This window comes from Equus przewalskii, chromosome 9 (genome assembly GCF_037783145.1).
Source record: "Equus przewalskii isolate Varuska chromosome 9, EquPr2, whole genome shotgun sequence".
Lineage (NCBI taxonomy): Eukaryota > Metazoa > Chordata > Mammalia > Perissodactyla > Equidae > Equus > Equus przewalskii.
In genome coordinates this window covers 1,165,436-1,182,959 of record NC_091839.1, presented here as the reverse complement: position 1 = coordinate 1,182,959, position 17,524 = coordinate 1,165,436, and the positions used below count along the sequence as shown (strand labels likewise).

The 17,524-nt window shown below is 52.2% G+C and overlaps 1 long non-coding RNA gene across 1 annotated transcript; it reads right to left on the bottom strand.

Moving 5' to 3' along the window:
• Positions 1-763: 763 nt before the first annotated feature.
• LOC139085408 (uncharacterized) lies at positions 764-14,112 on the bottom strand. The gene is made up of 2 exons (XR_011543660.1): positions 13,823-14,112; positions 764-1,473 (listed from the first exon to the last, which is right to left on the bottom strand). It is a non-coding gene; the product is annotated as an uncharacterized lncRNA (long non-coding RNA).
• Positions 14,113-17,524: the final 3,412 nt, after the last annotated feature.

Here is a 17,524-nt window from a genome sequence, read left to right as displayed (position 1 = left end):
TCGGGCACTTGTCATGGCTTGGTACTTCCTGACCCTTTGTGGTTGGTTGGGACTCTCTGTGTTGTTCTGGCCAATGGATTCAGGCCAGGAATGACATGTGCCAGTCTGGAACATTTATGCTGAGATAAGACCCTGCAGTTTTCTCTTCAGTTTTTGCCATCCTGGGAGCAGGTATTGGAAATGTAGACTGCATCAACCTGGACTGAGGGCCGACACTCCGCAAAGCCCCTGCTTTGACCTGGGCTGGATTATGGGGCTGGAGAAAGAAAGAAACTTTGTTACCCTCAACCACTGAGAACTTGGAGTTGCTTGTCACTGCAGCGTTATCAGACCCGCCCAGACCGACACAGGGGGCTCGCGCTCCCTCCTGGAGGAGAGCAGGACGCCTGCGGTCCCACTCAGCCATATCTGACGGGAGGCATTGAACGGCAGGCATGAGCCACGACCCAAAGAACTAAGGACACACGCCAGCAGCCAAGAGATAGTTGTTCACTGCGGTGGTCACAGGGCCCCTCCAGGACCCGAGCCGTGACCGCGACCCCACAGACGGCACACTTCCCGAAGTCACAGCCACGAGACCCTCTTCTTCACGACAGTCTCAACCCCAAAGCTAAAGCCAGCTTCCGAATTCCGGCTGCTCCAGACAGGCCCAACCTGCCTCTGGGGGTGCTCAGAGGGGCTCATTTGTCACCTACTGTATTTAATTTAGTTTAAAACTACAAGATCTTTCTTGAAAAAAGTTCAAAATTCACAGATCATATTAAATATTAAAATACACTTTATTGCATAGCATCAACAGCCTGCATTAAAATACTCAATAAATCATGCTTTGTTTGTAGCATGGTTATAACATGAATAATACATTGAGAAACCTTTATGCTTTTAATGGGATGAAAACATCCTTGGCATTTCTAGGCTTTTCTTCTCTCCACTCTGGCAGGTTAGTGCATTTTGTCACCATCTGACACGTTTAGCCGTCAGTTGAATCACCCTGCTTTACCTCCAACTAGAGTGCTGGGTAATTAAAAAGAACAAGGATAAGTACATATCATAAATTCGGAAGGCTTGCTAATTATGTGCATATTGTACTATATTAACACTGCTAATAATTCAAAGGACAACTAACAAAAAAATCATTTAATTTTCCCTGCTTTCCTAGTCCCACTTTTTATAACACTGCCATAGGGAGAGATATGGATGAAATCATTTTCTTTCTTTAATCTGTGAGAGTCATTGGAGAGCATGACAGGCAAAGGTCTCCATATCTTAAGACTTCAAGTGTCTAGAGATTCTGTGGTGCCGTGTGAACGGGGACAAGTGGAGCATCAGCAGAGGGGTAAGGGTGATGTCTTGTGCGCCTTGGGGACTGGCGCAGGCTCAGATTCTGCAGGAGAGCTGCCGGTCCACGAGAGGTCTGGATTAATCAGCATGTTCACGGGTGCTTGCTGCAGCGGTGTCTGTACCAGGAAACATCTGGAAACGACCCAAAAGTCCATGATTTGAGGTCGGGTGGAATAAATTGTGAACATTCATGCAGTGGAAGCTTCCGTGTGAGGAAGAATGAGGGAGCCCTCCCTGTAGCCATATGGAAAATGCTCCAACGTTTAAGTAAAGGTGAAAATGAATGAAACATGCTCCCATGTGAGGTAAACATGGGGGAAGATTGTCCACGGCTTTCGTATGTATATGCATTAAAAAGATCTCTACAAGGATAGACAAAAACTAATAACTGTTTATTTGCTGTTGGGAATAGGACCTGGGTGGACGGTAGGAAGGATGCGAGAAAGAAAGTTCTGTGAACACCGTCTTATAAGTTTTGATTTTTCAACCAGGCTAACATATTATCTGTTCATGTGTTAAATAATTCTAGTATGAATTCCTCCCCAAGGTGGACCAAAGTGAGCTAGCGATTCTCAGAAAAGCGGAGTGCCCTCCCAGCGCGGGGAGACTGCGGCCCGGCCACCATAGGACACCAAGCGGACCAGGGAGAAACGTCCTGCTCCGGCCTGGAACGGCGCGTCTGCGGCTGCCGAGCGGCTTCCCGAGAAGAGAGAGACTGGCAGCCTTGCCTACTGTTTTGTGCTGTTTCCAGAGACCAGGAAACCCTCAAATAAACACAGTTATGAATACACCAGACCCCACGCACCGGCGTACTCAGCTGCCCGCTGGCCTGGCTGGAGGGGAAGTGCTGCAGCCCCCCGGGGGCGGAGTGCCGGCTGGGTGCTGCTGAGCACACGCCTCTCCCGGGGAAGCTGGCAATCTGCATTTCATGTGGGATCTCCTGAGTTTCACGTGTTGGCAAATACTTTTTTAAAAGATTAAACTGAATGAGCTCAACCAAATTTCTCTATGCGCCGTCTGCGGCTGCCAGGTTTCTGGTCGTCTCCAGAGCCCACGGTTTCAGTAAGCCTCCAGATTCAGGAATACTCCCAGAGCAGAGCGTGTCCCCCAGGGGACAGCCATCGAACTGAGAGTGGAAAACACCAGATCCCTGGGGACTTTCGGTGGCTGATGATTAGATATGCTCACCAAGCGTGCAACACACACACACATGTTCTTTAAAGCGTGAATCACATGTGGGAGCTGGAAAGCAGCCCCTGCTCTCCCACAGGACCTGCCGCACGAGCTCCGGGCACCCCGTCAGGGACTCCAACGTGCGTCATGGGAGAAAGCAAGCAGGAGAATAGTCGGTTTCCTACGTCCCACGTTTTGTAGAAACAACAAAGTGTGTGTGTACTCCTAAATTTTATCCTATGTATATTTCTGTAAATTTTCTAAAGCTATTTTGCGTATTTTCAGCCTCTGCTTAAACACGACTCTAACATGCTTTAACAGTTCACGCAACATCCCATCGCCTCTTCTTTGTTTTACTTCTATCTTTTCCTAATTTAGGGAAAATAGATTTTTTAAACAGTCAGGAACAAGTTAAACCTATTGCATTAGTCAGGGTTCTCCAGAGAAACAGAAGCAATAGGCTACGTGTCTACAGCTACATACATGATCATACAGCCTCGGCTCATGGATTACGGAGGCTGAGGAGTCCCGCCATCTGCTGTCTGCGAGCTGAGACCCAGGACAGCCGGAGGGGTGATCCCAGTCCAAGGGTGGGAGACTGACGTCCCAGCGTGGGGGCGGGGGGCAGGGGGCGGTGGAAGCCAGCGAGCGCACCTCCTCCCTTCTGCCACCTGTTTGTTCTGCTCAGGCTGGCAAAGGACTGGATGAGGCCCACCCACATCGGGGAGGGCGGTCTGCCTAACTCAGTACGCCCATTCAAATGCTAATCTCGCTCAGGAACACCCTCACAGACACACCCAGAATAGTGTTTAACCAAATATCTGGGCACCCCACGAACCCGTCAAGTTGACACATGCAATTCACCATCATACATATTCTCTCAATTCTTGTGTTCACTCTTGTTTTTCCCTTGTTCTGCTTCCCTCTGGATTCATTTTTCTTTGGGTTGAAGTATATCCTTTAGCAATATTTTCTAAACAAGGACATATGGGTAGTAAACTTTTTATGCTGAAAGGTTTAGTTGGGCATAGAATTCTAAGCTGACTTTTAATTTTCCTTTGGGTCTCTGCAGAGAGTATCACACTGTTTACTGTAACTTTGAGACAAATCAGCCGCCTGCTTGCCAATCACAGTCACTCCTTTGTGGTTAATCTTCTCCCTTCAGAGGGCCTTTAAAATCTTTCTCCCTGTCCACAACGCTCTATAGTTTCACTGTCAGGTGTCTAGGTGTGCACGAGGTGTCCAGGTGTGTATGAGGTGTCCAGGTGTGTGTGCATGAGGTGTCCAGGTGTTTGTGCACGAGGTGTCCAGGTGTGTGTATGAGGTGTCCAGCTGTGGACTTTTTCTTTTTTATGCTGCTTGTTCCTTCAAGATGCATTTTTAGTCTGAAGACTCAGTCTTTCTTCAAATTTGGGAAATTTTTCCATTAAACCTTGTTTTTTTCCTACCTGTCTATTTTCATCTTTTGGCACCCTTCTTAGTGTATTTTGGAGACTTACACACACACACACATGCTTACATCATATTACCTACGACATCATTTCTTCAAAGTTAGAAACATTCGGATATCGTTCTATAGAATGAGCAGTTTCGGAGGGAGGGTACAGCGTGGGCCTCAGCTGTACCTCGGCCATGTTATTTCCTTTAGAGAATGCTCTGAAGTAAAGAGTGAAGGAAGGAAGGGTATTGATCACGCCTTCTTGCTTTTTTGTATTTCTGGTACTTTGGCATTTTGGGGCCTTGCTGTCAATTCCTAGAGCTGGTAAACATCTCACCTGGGGGTTCACCTTTCTGTGCAAATCAACCACCCCAGAGCCTGTCCACCTCCTCTGCTGGCCCTCACACTCCGGCCACTGTCCCCAGCCCTCATCACCCAGGTCAGGGAGCAGACGGCTGGAGAGAGCCCCACCACCCCAGAGCCTGCTGAAATTATTCGGACTAGCCAGGCCTAAGCCTGCTTACCCAGGCTCGCCTGCCTGGTGCTTCCTGGGGAAGCCACAGGAAAGGCTCTCACCCACACTTTCCCCTAGCTCCCCCTGCCTCCTGACCAACCCTGGTGGTCCCCAGTGTGGCCCTGTGGGACATGGTGCCCCCTCCTCTTGGGAAATGTGAGCAGCAATCATTTCAATGGCAATTATCTCCTGATCTCTTGGTCTCACAATAAACAAATAATAACAAAATATACGTTTCAAAACAGAAGCAAAGAAAGAAGAAAGGATTGGAGGAAGGAAGGTAGAAAAGAAGGAAGGGAGCAAGAAAACAAAGAAGGAGGAAGGGAGGGAACAGGGAGAGCAGACGCATGGCGGGCCCGAGTCAGGCGGGCAGCCAGGGAGGAGGCTGGCGGAGTCCGCCCAGGAGAAGAGGCTGCTGTGCAGTCTGAGGCTCTGTGAAGGGAGCAGCTCCAAGGCCTTGCTGCTGGAGGATGTGTGGGGCGATGGAAAGAAAGGGATTAAGGATGGCTTTCCTGAGGTTCTGTCTTGAGGTGCTGGGCATCTGGTGGTGCCATTTACTGAGGTGGGAAAGATGGGGCAGGACCAGATTTGGGTGGCCTGGCTGGGTAACCCCCGACAAGTAACCTAACTGCCCTGAGCCTCAGTGTCCTCATCCGCTCAATGAGGATGATCAGGGAAACCACTCATGGGGTGGGGACTAAAGGAGGTGACACCATCTGGAGAAGAGCCTCTGGCATGGGCTGAGAGCTCAGGAAATGTTGGCAATGACGACGATGACAATGATGATGCTGATGATGACTGCTGCAGCACGGAGCAGGGGTGGAGGAGGTGGGTAGAGGAAGAGAGGCAGGCAGGGACCGACAGTGGAGGGTCTGTGAGCCAGGCCAGCAGCGGTGGAACTGGGTGGTTTTATCAAGGGAGAGGCATGATCAGATGTGGATTTTGAAGACCCGTGGTGGCTGTCACATGGAGAATGGGTTGCAGGAGAGACAGAGGCTCTGCGGAGACCAGCTTGGTGACCCTCTGACCCCTCCCTGCTGGACCGAGGGCGGCTGCAGAGGGAGAAAGGCGTGGCCGGGGGTATGGCAGCTGTGAGCCATAGTTCACAATCACAAGCACATGACAAATGGAACAATCCTTAATTTCTTTAAATCAGCTTACGCCTGATCCTGAGAGGCTGCTGCCTCCACCATCTTGCTGATGGGAAGTCATCCTGAGCCGTTCATTCAGTATTCCTTGCCTCCCACTCACTCTGCAGAGTTGTGCCAAAGTCCGTGGGTTCCGCACAGCATCCAGGCTCCGGAGTTCACAGTGGTTGCCTCTGAGACACACTGCCTTGTCCCAGCCTGCGAGGTCCCCTCATGCCTGAACACCCTGTGGCTCTGTGTCATCATTTAGGAAGAGGAAACAGGCAGGACAGGGAGGCTCAGGATCCAGTCTTCCTCCCACAGCACCTCCAGGGAGCAGGGCCCCTGACTCCTTCCCAGCCCGGAGGGGCTCTCCGTCTCACATCAAGGAAAACACAGAGCAACAGACCCATGAGGTAAGCTGCCGGCTGAGGTGCCTGAGCCACTCTGCCATCATGGGGGCAGGGGCAAAGCAGCCTTTACTGGGGAAAGAGGGTAGCATTCACACGGCTCCCAGCCTTTTATACCCGCATGTGGGGGCATGCAGGGGCCAGGGCAACTCTCTCCCTTTCCACTCCGGCTTCTCTACCTTGTTGTAGAGAGCAATGGGGGGGAGGGAGTGCTTTTCAATGGAGGCGGGGAAGCAGCCTGAGCTTGGGTGCCATCTGCTCAGGGGCGCTGTGCGCCAGCACGGGAATACCAGCTGCCCGAGGGAGCTGCGTCTCAGCGAGAGTGGAGGCCTCCAGGGACACCAGGCTTCATCTCACACCTGACAGACAGCATGAGTGGAAGCTGGCAGTCGCTGTGTGTGTAACTACGAGCCAGACCCTGTGCTCGGCACGTGGCATATGCCACCTCACTGAATCTTCACAACCGCCCCAGGAGGTACACGCTATTATCGTCACCCGTGGGACAAAAACGAGGAAAGGCAGGCAGAGAGATCCACGGACCTGCCTCAGGTCTGACTCCACAGACCGCGCTCGGGGCACCCCTCGCTGCCTCCCATGAAGGTCCCTGAGGTCGAGGGGGTGGTGAGCATCCCCTTTGGACCTCGGGCAGGGCAGGAGTGCAGGTCTCCAGCGTCCCTTGAGTCGCTTTCTGAGCAGATACCAAGCCTTCTGCATGTCCCTGTCTTCCTTTCCCCTGTCCTTTGTTCTTCTTGCCTCTTCCTCTGACCTTGTTCTTTCTTTCCCTCCTTCTCCTTTTTCCCTGTCTTCCCCAAAGCTGCATGAAAATGTCATGTGTCTCTGTCTCTGCTTTCTTCTCGACCGCCAAGCCTGGGTCCGAGAACCGTCCATCCCAGACCATCCGTCCTCTCCACCGCTCCCAGTTATGGCAGTCCCCAACAGCAGGCTCTACTCCGCTGGGGATGGCCTTCTCGCTCAAGTTTCTGGCTGATAAGGGTTTCGTTCTGCTTGCTAATTTTGTTAAACAAACAACAAACTCTGCCAATGAGGGGTGTCTACCCCAGCGTATGGAGTGGTGCCCTCGGCCACGTCTCGCAGCGCTGAGGTCTCTGTGCAGTGCTCAGCTTGTACGGACAGGTGTGTGCAAGGGCTGAGCGGGCAGAGCTGATAGCTGCGGCTGTGCAGTGCGCTGCAGGGACCTGAGAATGGAGTCGGTCTGCTGGGGAGCACCTCACCCTGCAGGAGGCCACCGCCCCATGTCTCGCACACCTGTCCCACCCTTGCACCCACCATGGCTGCATGACATTACACCCTCTCCGTGGACTGCTCATTTCCTCAAATGACCCTTCTCTTTTCAGACCACATTTCTCTTTGGACCAAAGCAAGGAGTTTTCCTGCCTTTGGAGACTGAAGAGAGGCTACTTGGGCTTGCGGCTCCCTTGCATGGGACCAGCTTGGTTTTTTTGTCATTTCTGATGGAAGGAACCGGGCTGGGGTCACCTCTTAAGACTAAGGGTAGAGAATACCCCTGAGGAACAAAGATGCAAAAATCCTCAACAAAATATTAGCAAACCAAATTCAACAGTATATTAAAGGATCATACACATGACCCAGTGGGATTCATTCCAGGGATGCAGGGATGGTTCAGCATCTGCGAATCAATCGAGGTGATGCACCACGTTAACAAAATGAAGGAGAGAAATGATATGCTCGTCTCAACAGATGCAGAAAAAGCATTTGACAAAATTCAACATCCATTTACGATAAAAACTCTCCACAAAGTGAGTATGGAGGGATACGTGGAGCACGGCCAGCATCACGCTCAAAGTGAAAAGCTGGAAGCCTTTCCTCTCAGATCAGGAACCAGACAAGGATGCCCACGCTCACCACCTATTCAACATAGTATTGGAAGTCCTCGCCACAGCATAGGCAAGAAAAAAAAATAAGGGCATCCAAATTGAAAGGAAGAAGTCAAACTATCACGATTTGCAGATGACATGACACTATATACAGAAAACCCTAAAGACGCCACCAAAAACTGTCAGAACTAATAAATGAACTCAGCAAATTTGCAGGATAAAAAGTCAACATACACAAATCTGCTGTGTTTCTATACACTAATAATGAACTATCAGAAAGAGAAATTAAGAAAAAAATCCCATTTACAATTGCATCAAAAAAGAATAAAACACCTGGGAATGAATTTAACCCAGGAGGTGAAAAACCTTTACACTGAAAACCACAAGGCAACAATGAAAGAAACTGAAGAAGACAAATAAAAGGAAAGATATTCTGTGCCCATGAAATAGAAGAATTAATATTATTACAATGTGCATACTGCCCAAAGTGACCTACAGATTCAGTGCAATCCCTGTCAAAATTCTAATGGCATATTTCACAGAACTAGAGCAAATAATTCTAAAAATACGTGTGGAACCACAAAAGACCTCAAATAGCCAAAACAATCTTGAGAAAGAAGAACAAAGCTGGAGCTATCACATTCCCTGATTTCAAACTGTATTACAAAACTATATCAACTAAAACAGTACGATATTGGCATGAAAACAGACACACAGATGAATGGAACAGAGTAGAGAGCCTAGAAATACACCATGCATATATGTTCAATTAATTTACAACAAAAGAGGCAAGAATATAGAATGGGGAAAGGACAGTGTCTTCAATAAATAAGCTGGACAGCCACATGCAAAACAATGAAACTGAACCTCTATCTTATGCCATACACAAAAATTAACTCAAAATAGATTAAAGAGTTGACTATGAGACCTGAAACTGTACAACTCTTGGAAGAAAACGTAGGCAGTAAGCTCCTTGACATTGGTCTTGGCAACGATCTTTGGATTTGACACTAAAAGCAAAAGTAAACAAGTGGGCCTATGCCACACTCAAAAGCTTCCACACAGCAAATGAAAATATCAGCAAAATGAAAGGCAACCTACTGAATGGGAGAAAATATTTGCAAATCATATATCTGATGATGGGTTGATATCCAAAATATATAAGGAACTCAGACAACTCAATAGCAAAAAGTCAAACAATCCGAGTTAAAAATGGGCAGAGGCTCTGAATAGAAATTTTCCAGAGAAGGCATACAGATGGCCAACAGGTAGGTGAAAAGATGCCCAATATCACTAATCATCAGAGAAATGCAAATCAACGCCATGATGAGACATCACCTCACTCCTGTTAGAATGGCTGTCATGAAAAAGACAAGAAATAGCAAGTGTTGGCGAGGATGTGGAGAAAAGGGAACCCTTAGGCACTGCTGAAGGGAATGTAAACTGGTGCAGCCACTTATAAAAAACGGTATGGAGGTTCCTCAAAAAATTAAAACTCTAATTACCATATGATCCAGCAATTCCACTTCTGGGTACTTATTTGAAGAAAATGAAAACACTAACTTGAAAAGATATATGCATCCCATGTTCACTGCAGCATTATTTAAAATAGTCAAGATAGGGAGACGACATAAGTGTCCGTTGATGGATAAATGGAAAAAGAAAATGTGGTATATATACACAATGGAATATTATCCAACCATGAAAAGAATAAAATCTTGCCATTTGTGACATGGATGGACCTTGAGGGCATTATGCTAAGTGAAATAAGCCAGACAGAGAAAGACAAATACCATGTGATTCCACTCATATGTGAAATCTAAAAAAACCAAACCAAAACAGTACAAAAAACCAAGTTCATAAACCCAGAGAACAGATTGGTTGTTGCCAGAGGCAGTGGGTCGGGGTGGGATAAAGATGTACCAACTTCTGATTATAAAATAAATAAGTCCTGGGGACGTAATGTACAAATGTATGGCATGGTGATCATGTTTCATAACACTGTATTGCATATTTGAAACTTTATAGGAGACTACATCTTAAAATTTCTCATCACAAGAAAAAAATTTTGTAACTATATATGGGGATGGATGTTAACTAGACTGATGTGGTGATCATTTCACAATATATACTCTACAAATATCGAATCATTATGTTGTGCACCTGAAACTAATACAATGTCATATGTCAAATATACCTCAATTTAAAAAAAGAGACTAAGGACAGAGAGATGGCATCCGGAGGGGCTAAGCAATGAGCACTGGAGTAGGAGTCCAGAGGCTGGCTGTGCAGCTGCCCAGCACAGCCGTGGGCAGGCAACACGCCTCTGTGACGTTAGGATGTTAACACCCGCCCCATTTACCATGGCTCCAGTTAAAGCAGGAGCGACAGATTCTGCGCCACCAGAGGCCAGGGACGAGAGCATAGATATTCACAGGGAGACAGGAGTTACACAGCGTATGCTGAACTGCTCGTATTGTGAGCCACACAAGCCCTACCTGGTAACTGTCTTGTCAGAACTGCATGAGCTAAACAATAGGACCAAATAAACACACTGGCTGAACGGGGCCAGGAGACACAAGGCTGTGATCCCTAGAAATAAGCCTTTATCCCTACGTGAAATTGCTTGGTGTTCTCAGCGGGCCCGCTGCTGCGGGGTCGCCACTGGGAGCGCCTGCTGGATGGTAGGAGGACGACACCTTGGCAGGGAGAGTGGAAGGAGGTGAGACCAGCCTTGGGTGCCTCGCAGCCCACCTGGAGCACGTGGTCTGGGGGCTCAATCCTCCCTGCAGACATGCCTAATGGGCGCACCAGGGCCCTGTCGATGATCAAGAGGACGTGGGCGGGGAGGCGGCTCGGCCCGGAGGGGAGCTGGCACTGAGGAAGCTCTCTCCTACTGTGGGCTCGTCGGCCTGGGCGGCAGCTCCCAGCCGTTTGTTTGCTTGTCAAACTGGGTGTTGCTCTCTGCCAGGCTGCAGGAAGCTGACATTAATATTTTTATCAGCCTGACTTTGGGAGGTCAGCTGGGATTATTACAGATGACATCTCCCTGATTTTGGCAAATAAAATTGATTAAAATGTGCTGAATCAGAAACTCGGGCCGAACAGTTAAAGCTACCACGCATTTCAGCCTGGATCACGTCTGATGGCCTCATCCGGGAGGATGGCTTCAGCTCGGAAGACTTGAGAACTGTCACGCAAGAGCCTGGAGGAAGGGTCCCGGGAGGGGGGTGGGGAGGGTGTGACAGCAGCCGCTCACACGAAGGGCTACCCCTCATCAGGCGCAGGCCCCGTGAACGTGACTAAGTACATTTTCCTGTTTTTAAAAAGTTGTGCTTCTTATGCACCAAAATGTACACAAAGTATGTGTGATGATTAACTTTATGTGCCAACTTGACTGGCAACGGCGTGCCCACATATTTGGTCAAACACGATTCTGGGTGTGTCTGTGAGGGTGTTTCTGGACGAGATTAGCATTTGAATGGGTGGACTCTGTAAGGCTGACCACCCTCCCCAGTGCGGGTGGGCCTCATCTGGTCAGTTGAAGGCCTGAAGAGAGTAAGAGGCTGAGTGAGGAGGAATTCCTGCTCTCTGCCAGGCCGTCTCTGAGCCGGGGAGTTTGTCTTCTGCCTTCAGACTCAGACTGGATTAAACCGTTGGCTGTCCTGTGTCTGGACTTCCCAGTCTCCAGAATCATGAGCCGACTGTCTATTCTTTCTCTCTAACTTATACGTGTGTGTAGACGTGTACTGGTTCTCTCGGCTCGTTTTTTCTGGAGAACCCTGACTAACACAGTATAGATGTCCAAGTATATAAACAAATGATCACATCCAACAAGAGCCAAAGAAAAGTAGTTCTGGAAGCTTTCCACAGAGGATGGCATAGCTTCAGAAATGCACGTGCTCTTAGAGACAATCTACATTTTGCAGATGGAGAAACTGAAGTCCCGACAGTGGAAGTGCCTCGCCCATGCCAGGTGCCAGATGCCTCCTCTTGTGTGTGTGTGGTGAGATCCACCCTCTCAGCAGGTTTCCAGGATGTAGTACAGTACTGCCAGCCACAGCCACACTGCTCTTCATCAGACCCCAGCACTTATTGTCTTGCATCACTGAAATTACGTGCCCTTTGACCAACATCTCCCCACGTCCCCTTCTGGCAAATACTGCACAATTTCACTAATATGCGGACTCTAAAATAGCCAAACTTACAGAAGCAGAGAGTAGAGTTGTGGCTGCCAGCTGCGCAATGGGAGAAAATATTTGCCAGGTATCTTCTTGGGGACTGAACGGAGTCTGGGGCCAGGCCTCCTTAGTCTGGGCCCTGTGGTCTTCGTGCACACACACACACGTGCACACACACATGCACACATACATGGGTGTGCACACACACAAGCACCTCAAACCTTCCTAGAACCGTGATGGACAACAGCACCATATCACAAGTACCAGCTGCTTGCTGGGTACCAGTCACTGTGTTAAGTGTTTGAAAGGGATCAGCACACCCAATCTTCACAATGATTTTATGAAGGAAGGCCAATCTTATCCTTGTTTCATAGAGAAAACTGAGACTCAGAGAAGCTAAGCCATGTGCCCAAGGCTGCACAGCTGGCAGGCGACCCAGCTGACTTTGGAACCTGTCCTCTTAGCCCAGTGATCTATCTTGGGACAATTTTGGCATTCAGATCTTTGAAGAAAAGCAGTTAACTGAGAGGTCATCAGATGCCATAGTGGAGTGGGGAAGGTACCTTCTGCTGGTTTCTGTCACGGATGAGATGACTAGAGGGAGTTCCTGTGGCCCTTTGTGTCTGGGATCCTGTCAATGGCTGCCTGGTTGGTGCAAGGCTGCCAAGGGGCACGTAGGGTCCGGGGCACAGCTGGATGGCAGGGGCTGAGGTCTTGAAGTGGGTGCCTGTGGAAGCACAATTCTAGGATTGCCCCCAAGATTCTGGTCCTCTGGTGTACACGCCTTGCGTGATTTTCTGCCCTTGAGTGTGGCAGGCACCGTGACGTGACGGGAACCATTCCTGTGATTGCTATGCTGCGTGACTAAAGGCATGTGCAGATGCGATTAAGGTTACTAATCAGTTGACCTGAGTGAACCAACGGGAGGTTACCCAAGTGGGCTTCACTGAGTCACATGAGCCCTTTACGTCTGGGTCTAGGGTCAGAGAGAGAATTCAGAGAGATTCGAAGCAGGAGACACATTCCTGCTGTGCCGGAGGACAGCAAACATCGGAACCGTGAACTGACTACGAGGGCCACAGGGTGGGGAACTGAGGGCATCCCTATTGAGAGAGGTCTCAGCTAACAGCCAGCAAGAAAATGGGGACCTCAGTCCCACAGCCTCAGGGAACTGAATTCTGACAACACACTGAATGAGCCGGAAGAGGACAAATCCCAGAGGAGACCACAGCCCTCCATGCCCTGGCTGCAGCCTGTGAGGCCCCGAGCAGAGGACCTGCTGAGCCCTGCTCAGATTCCTGGCCCGTGGAAGATGTGAGATGATAAATTGAGTCAATTTGAGCTCTAAGTTAGTGGCAATTTGTTACCAAGCAATAGGAACTACTCCAGCCCCTTGGTGGTCCCTGGGGCTCTGGGGAAGCGGTGTCTGCACGGCCACCTTTCTGGCTCTGCCCTGAGGTGCGGCCCGGGCTCGGCTTGCTGCCCAGTTTCTGCGCTGATCCTGAGTCAGGAGGAAAGCCCCTGGCGGGTGGGTGCAGAAGCGCGCCCTCAGGGCCTGCTGGCACGTAGACATGCTTTCCTGACCAGGGTCCTGACGGTGGTCACGCGGCCGGCCAGGAGTTCTAGTGTCCCTTGGTCCTGGAGGGGGCGGCTGGCACCTGGTGAGGGCAGGAGGTTTCTGCTGACTCAGCCCCATCCCGTGTGTGGAAGTGCTGAAGTCCGGGCCGTGCCCCAGCCTGTGGGTGGCCGTGCTCATGCTAAACGTGAGCGTGCAGGCCTGACCTGACTCTGCGATTCCAGACGTTTCTGCGCCGGCGCTGACCCAGCTGTCTTCCTACAACAAAGCTGTCAGATTCCGGCCGTCTCTGCGTTTGGAGGCGGGTACACACACTCCGGGTGCCACATCTGCCTCCACCTCCAGGGCACCTCCACCTCGCACGCGGGGCCTCAGGGGGTCCGGACAGGTTGTAGATTTTCTGCCGGAAGACTCTGCTCCCGGTGCGGGAGTGAGGGCAGCACAGCGGGGGCCCCAGGCAGAGGTGCTGAGGGTGCCCGGCGACGGCCCTCCCCTCGGCGGTGCCGGTCGCAGAGGGCTCCCGTTTTTCTCTTTGGTGGCTATTTTAAGAATTGTCACAGTATCTAAAATAAGAATGCAGCATAAGGCCAGTGTGACAGCTGGCAGTGACAGCGGGGGAGAGGTTAGGGAGGGGAGGGACAGAGCCCTCCTTCCGGCAGCCCGATGCGGAGGCACTGGCGCAGGGCTGGCTGACTTGCCCAAAGGGTCAGGCCCTCCCACGCTCTGCTCTGGCCTGTGGCTGCCGAAGCTTCGCTCCTCCCAGCAGCGGTGCACAGACTGAGGCCCCGCCTGGAGAGGCTCCTTCCAGGCCACGGCCCCCAGATTAGGCCTCCCCTGCTCCTCGGGATGGAGAGAGGAAGGCACTCACTGTCTCCCACAGGGCAGGATGCTGGGGCAGGCCATCCTTGGCCTCCAAAAGCAGTCAGGACATGGCCTGGTCCAGGAAATGACCTCAGGAAGAGCTGTCCAGCTCCCTCACCCCAAACCCAACCTGAGGCACATGACGCCCAGACATCAACTCAGCGTCTTGTCATCACCGAACGTGGGACTTTGGAAATCAAGGTCAAAGGTGCCTTCTCGAGCCGTTGCAGTGGCTGACCCCCTGCTGGATGCGTTGGCTCCCAGTGTTCCAGGGGCCGCTCCTTTCCAGCAGCAGGTCTCAGCTCCCCGCCGGCTGCAGGATGCCATGCCACCCGCTCCCTCCTCGCAGCCTCTGTCAGGACAGCCTCTTTTGTTTCCTCAGGGCACATCTCTCCTTCATTTACCTCCTCCTTGTTTATTTTCTCTCTCTCCATGATCGAGGGCAGAGGCTCTTGCCACCCGCATCCCCAGCTCTTAGCCCAGGATGGCAGAAGGTGTGCCCGATGCGGAGCCGTCCAAGGCAGGCCGCAACTCCAAGTGCAGCACATAAGCTTCCACGGCATCTGGCTTCCAGTGATGGCGAGCTCACCACCCTGCTGGTGTCTGAGCCAGAGCAGCCTTCACTGGCGGAGCACGCTCTCAAGGCCAGAGGGGCTGCGACCCTGCTCCCAGGAGGAGACTGTTCCCCAGAAGGCCGGCTGCGGGGCTCCCTGGCCGGCGGCTTCCTCTTGTGGTTTAGGAGCGCTCTCTGTGGTGGCACCGGCTGTTTCCTCCACGTCCGCAGGAGCCCGGGATCCCGCAGGCTCTAGAGCGGTCTGGCCCGCAGGACTAGGGGGCCCGCAGGCTCAGCGCACGGGGGGCCTCGCTGCTGGCGGCTCGCCCAAGCCACCACGTCGCCGCTTCCCGCGTACATTGTGAGCGGTGTCGCCCAGGACGCGCCAGCGGTTCTCGTTCCTGGAGATGGGGTCCCTCATTCGAGGGCCAGGCCGCCTCCCCCTGCGGACCAGGAGGCCGGCGCGGCTACCAGTGTCTGAGCGCAGGAAAGCCGGCCGCGGGCTGCAGAGGTGCCTTCCCGTCCCTGCTCGGCCCGTGCTCTCCAGCGTCCACACGGGCCCCCTCTAGGCCCTCTCTCCGGAGGCGCCCGCTTCCCTCCGTCTCCACCGCCCCCTCCTGCAACCCGAGCCTCCACCGCATCGTCGCAGCAGTTTCTTGAAGGATCTGTTTCCACGCCTCCACCCTCAAAACCATGGCCCAAGGCAGCGGAGAGATCTTTGCACAGCTTTTGTCAGATGCCAACCCTCTGCAACGGAGAGGCCTCTTACCACCCACATCAGCCGTGTCTCCCTGCCGTGCACACTCAGCCAAAGCCAGGGTTTACAGGCCCTACACCTTCTGGCTTCTTTCCCCTGTCCCCTGTCCGTGGAGCTCTGGCCACTCAGCTTCTCTGTCTCCAGCCCACCAGCCTCATGCCTGCCTCAGGGCCTTTGCACTCACTCTTCCCTCAGCTGGGAAAACAAGAGTTCAGACCTTCCCTTGGCTGACTTGCTCTCATTGTTCTGGAGAAGCTTGGTGCCTCCTCTTCAGGATGGCTCCCCTGAGCACCCCAGTCACTCCAGATGTCCTTCAGAGCCCTATCACCATCCAAAATGTTCTGGTTCATTATTTGGCTGCCAGTGTCTTGGTGCTTTGGTATCTGTCTGCCGACTCTGCATGCGCTAACCAAGAAAGGTGTTTGGCAAGCGATATGAGCCCACAGCCCGTGTGACCTGTCAATCGCTCTGAGGAGTGAAACACAGACCCAAGGGCCAGAGAAGGTGTGGGTCCTGCCCAGGGTCACACAGGACACAGGTGAGAGCCAGCCCTGGATTCTGGAACTGTTCTGTGGACCTCCCATCCCAGTGCGACATCCAGCATGTGGACAGGATGCTGTCCCGAACACGGGGCTGGGGGCATCTTCACACTAAAACACAAGCCCAGGTTGTTCCCTGGGAGCTCACTCAGTGGGGCCGGGATTTCCAAAGGCGGCTCTGGAAGAAGGCCAGCTCCTGGGGCTGGCAGTGCTGGTGGAGGAATTTCTGCAGCCAGGCTGACAGTGACAAGTTCTCTCCCAGGGGTTGTGTCCAGAATGCTGTGTGCTCCTGGCCTGGAACTGCACAGCCAGTGGGATGCGTGCCGGGGCCGCCGGGAGACGGAACTGGACCCTGTGCAGGTGGAGAGGCTGGCCCTGGGGAGCTTCTTTCCGAAGACGACGAGGATGTCCGCGTGGGAGGCAGAGCCCTGGGGACTCCAAGGCAAGGGTCTCAGGCTCTTTTGTGTGTGTGTGTTGATTCAACACAGCACTGACTGGGGGCCCCACCTGGAACTGGACCTGTCAGGGGCCGGGAGGGGAGACATGGAGGGCCTTGTCCCAGGGGGTGTGCAGCTGGCCAGGGTGCTACAAGCCACCCTGTAGTGTAAGCCCTGGGGAGGGAGCCTTGCAAGATTCAGAGAGGGTGGCCGAGAGGGTGGCCGGGGGAGCCCAAAGCACGTCAAGGAGGTGGAACATCAAGATGGGAGGGACCTGTCCTCTGCACATAGGCCAAAAAAGTGGGAGCAACCGCTGCCCACCACGCCCTGCCAGGCTCCAGGAGGAAGGAGGCCCCTTGTGACACGTGGATGCCCAGGAGAGAAGACCACGTTCCCACCCGAGCGAGGAGAGGGGAAAGAAGGAGGGCAGGGCAGACAGACCTGGAATCTTCCATCCTCTGGAGCCCCACCGCATGTATCTTCTACAGGTCTGGGTGTGTTCAGGAGCACAGCCCACAAGCTGTGCTGTGGTCCCAGAGGCCGAGACCTTCCCTTCCTCCATCGGGGCCCTGAGCCTCCTCCAGAAGGCGGCAGACCGGCTGCCCTCGACGCTGCACAGATGGATCACATCCTTCGCAGGCTCATGTGATGACTTTTCAGTGACTGTGACCGGAGCGTGCACTGAGCACGTGTCATGGCACTGAGTGCTTGCCCTCAGTCTTAGGAGGCGGGGTATAGCCGCATCTACAGAGAACACTGAA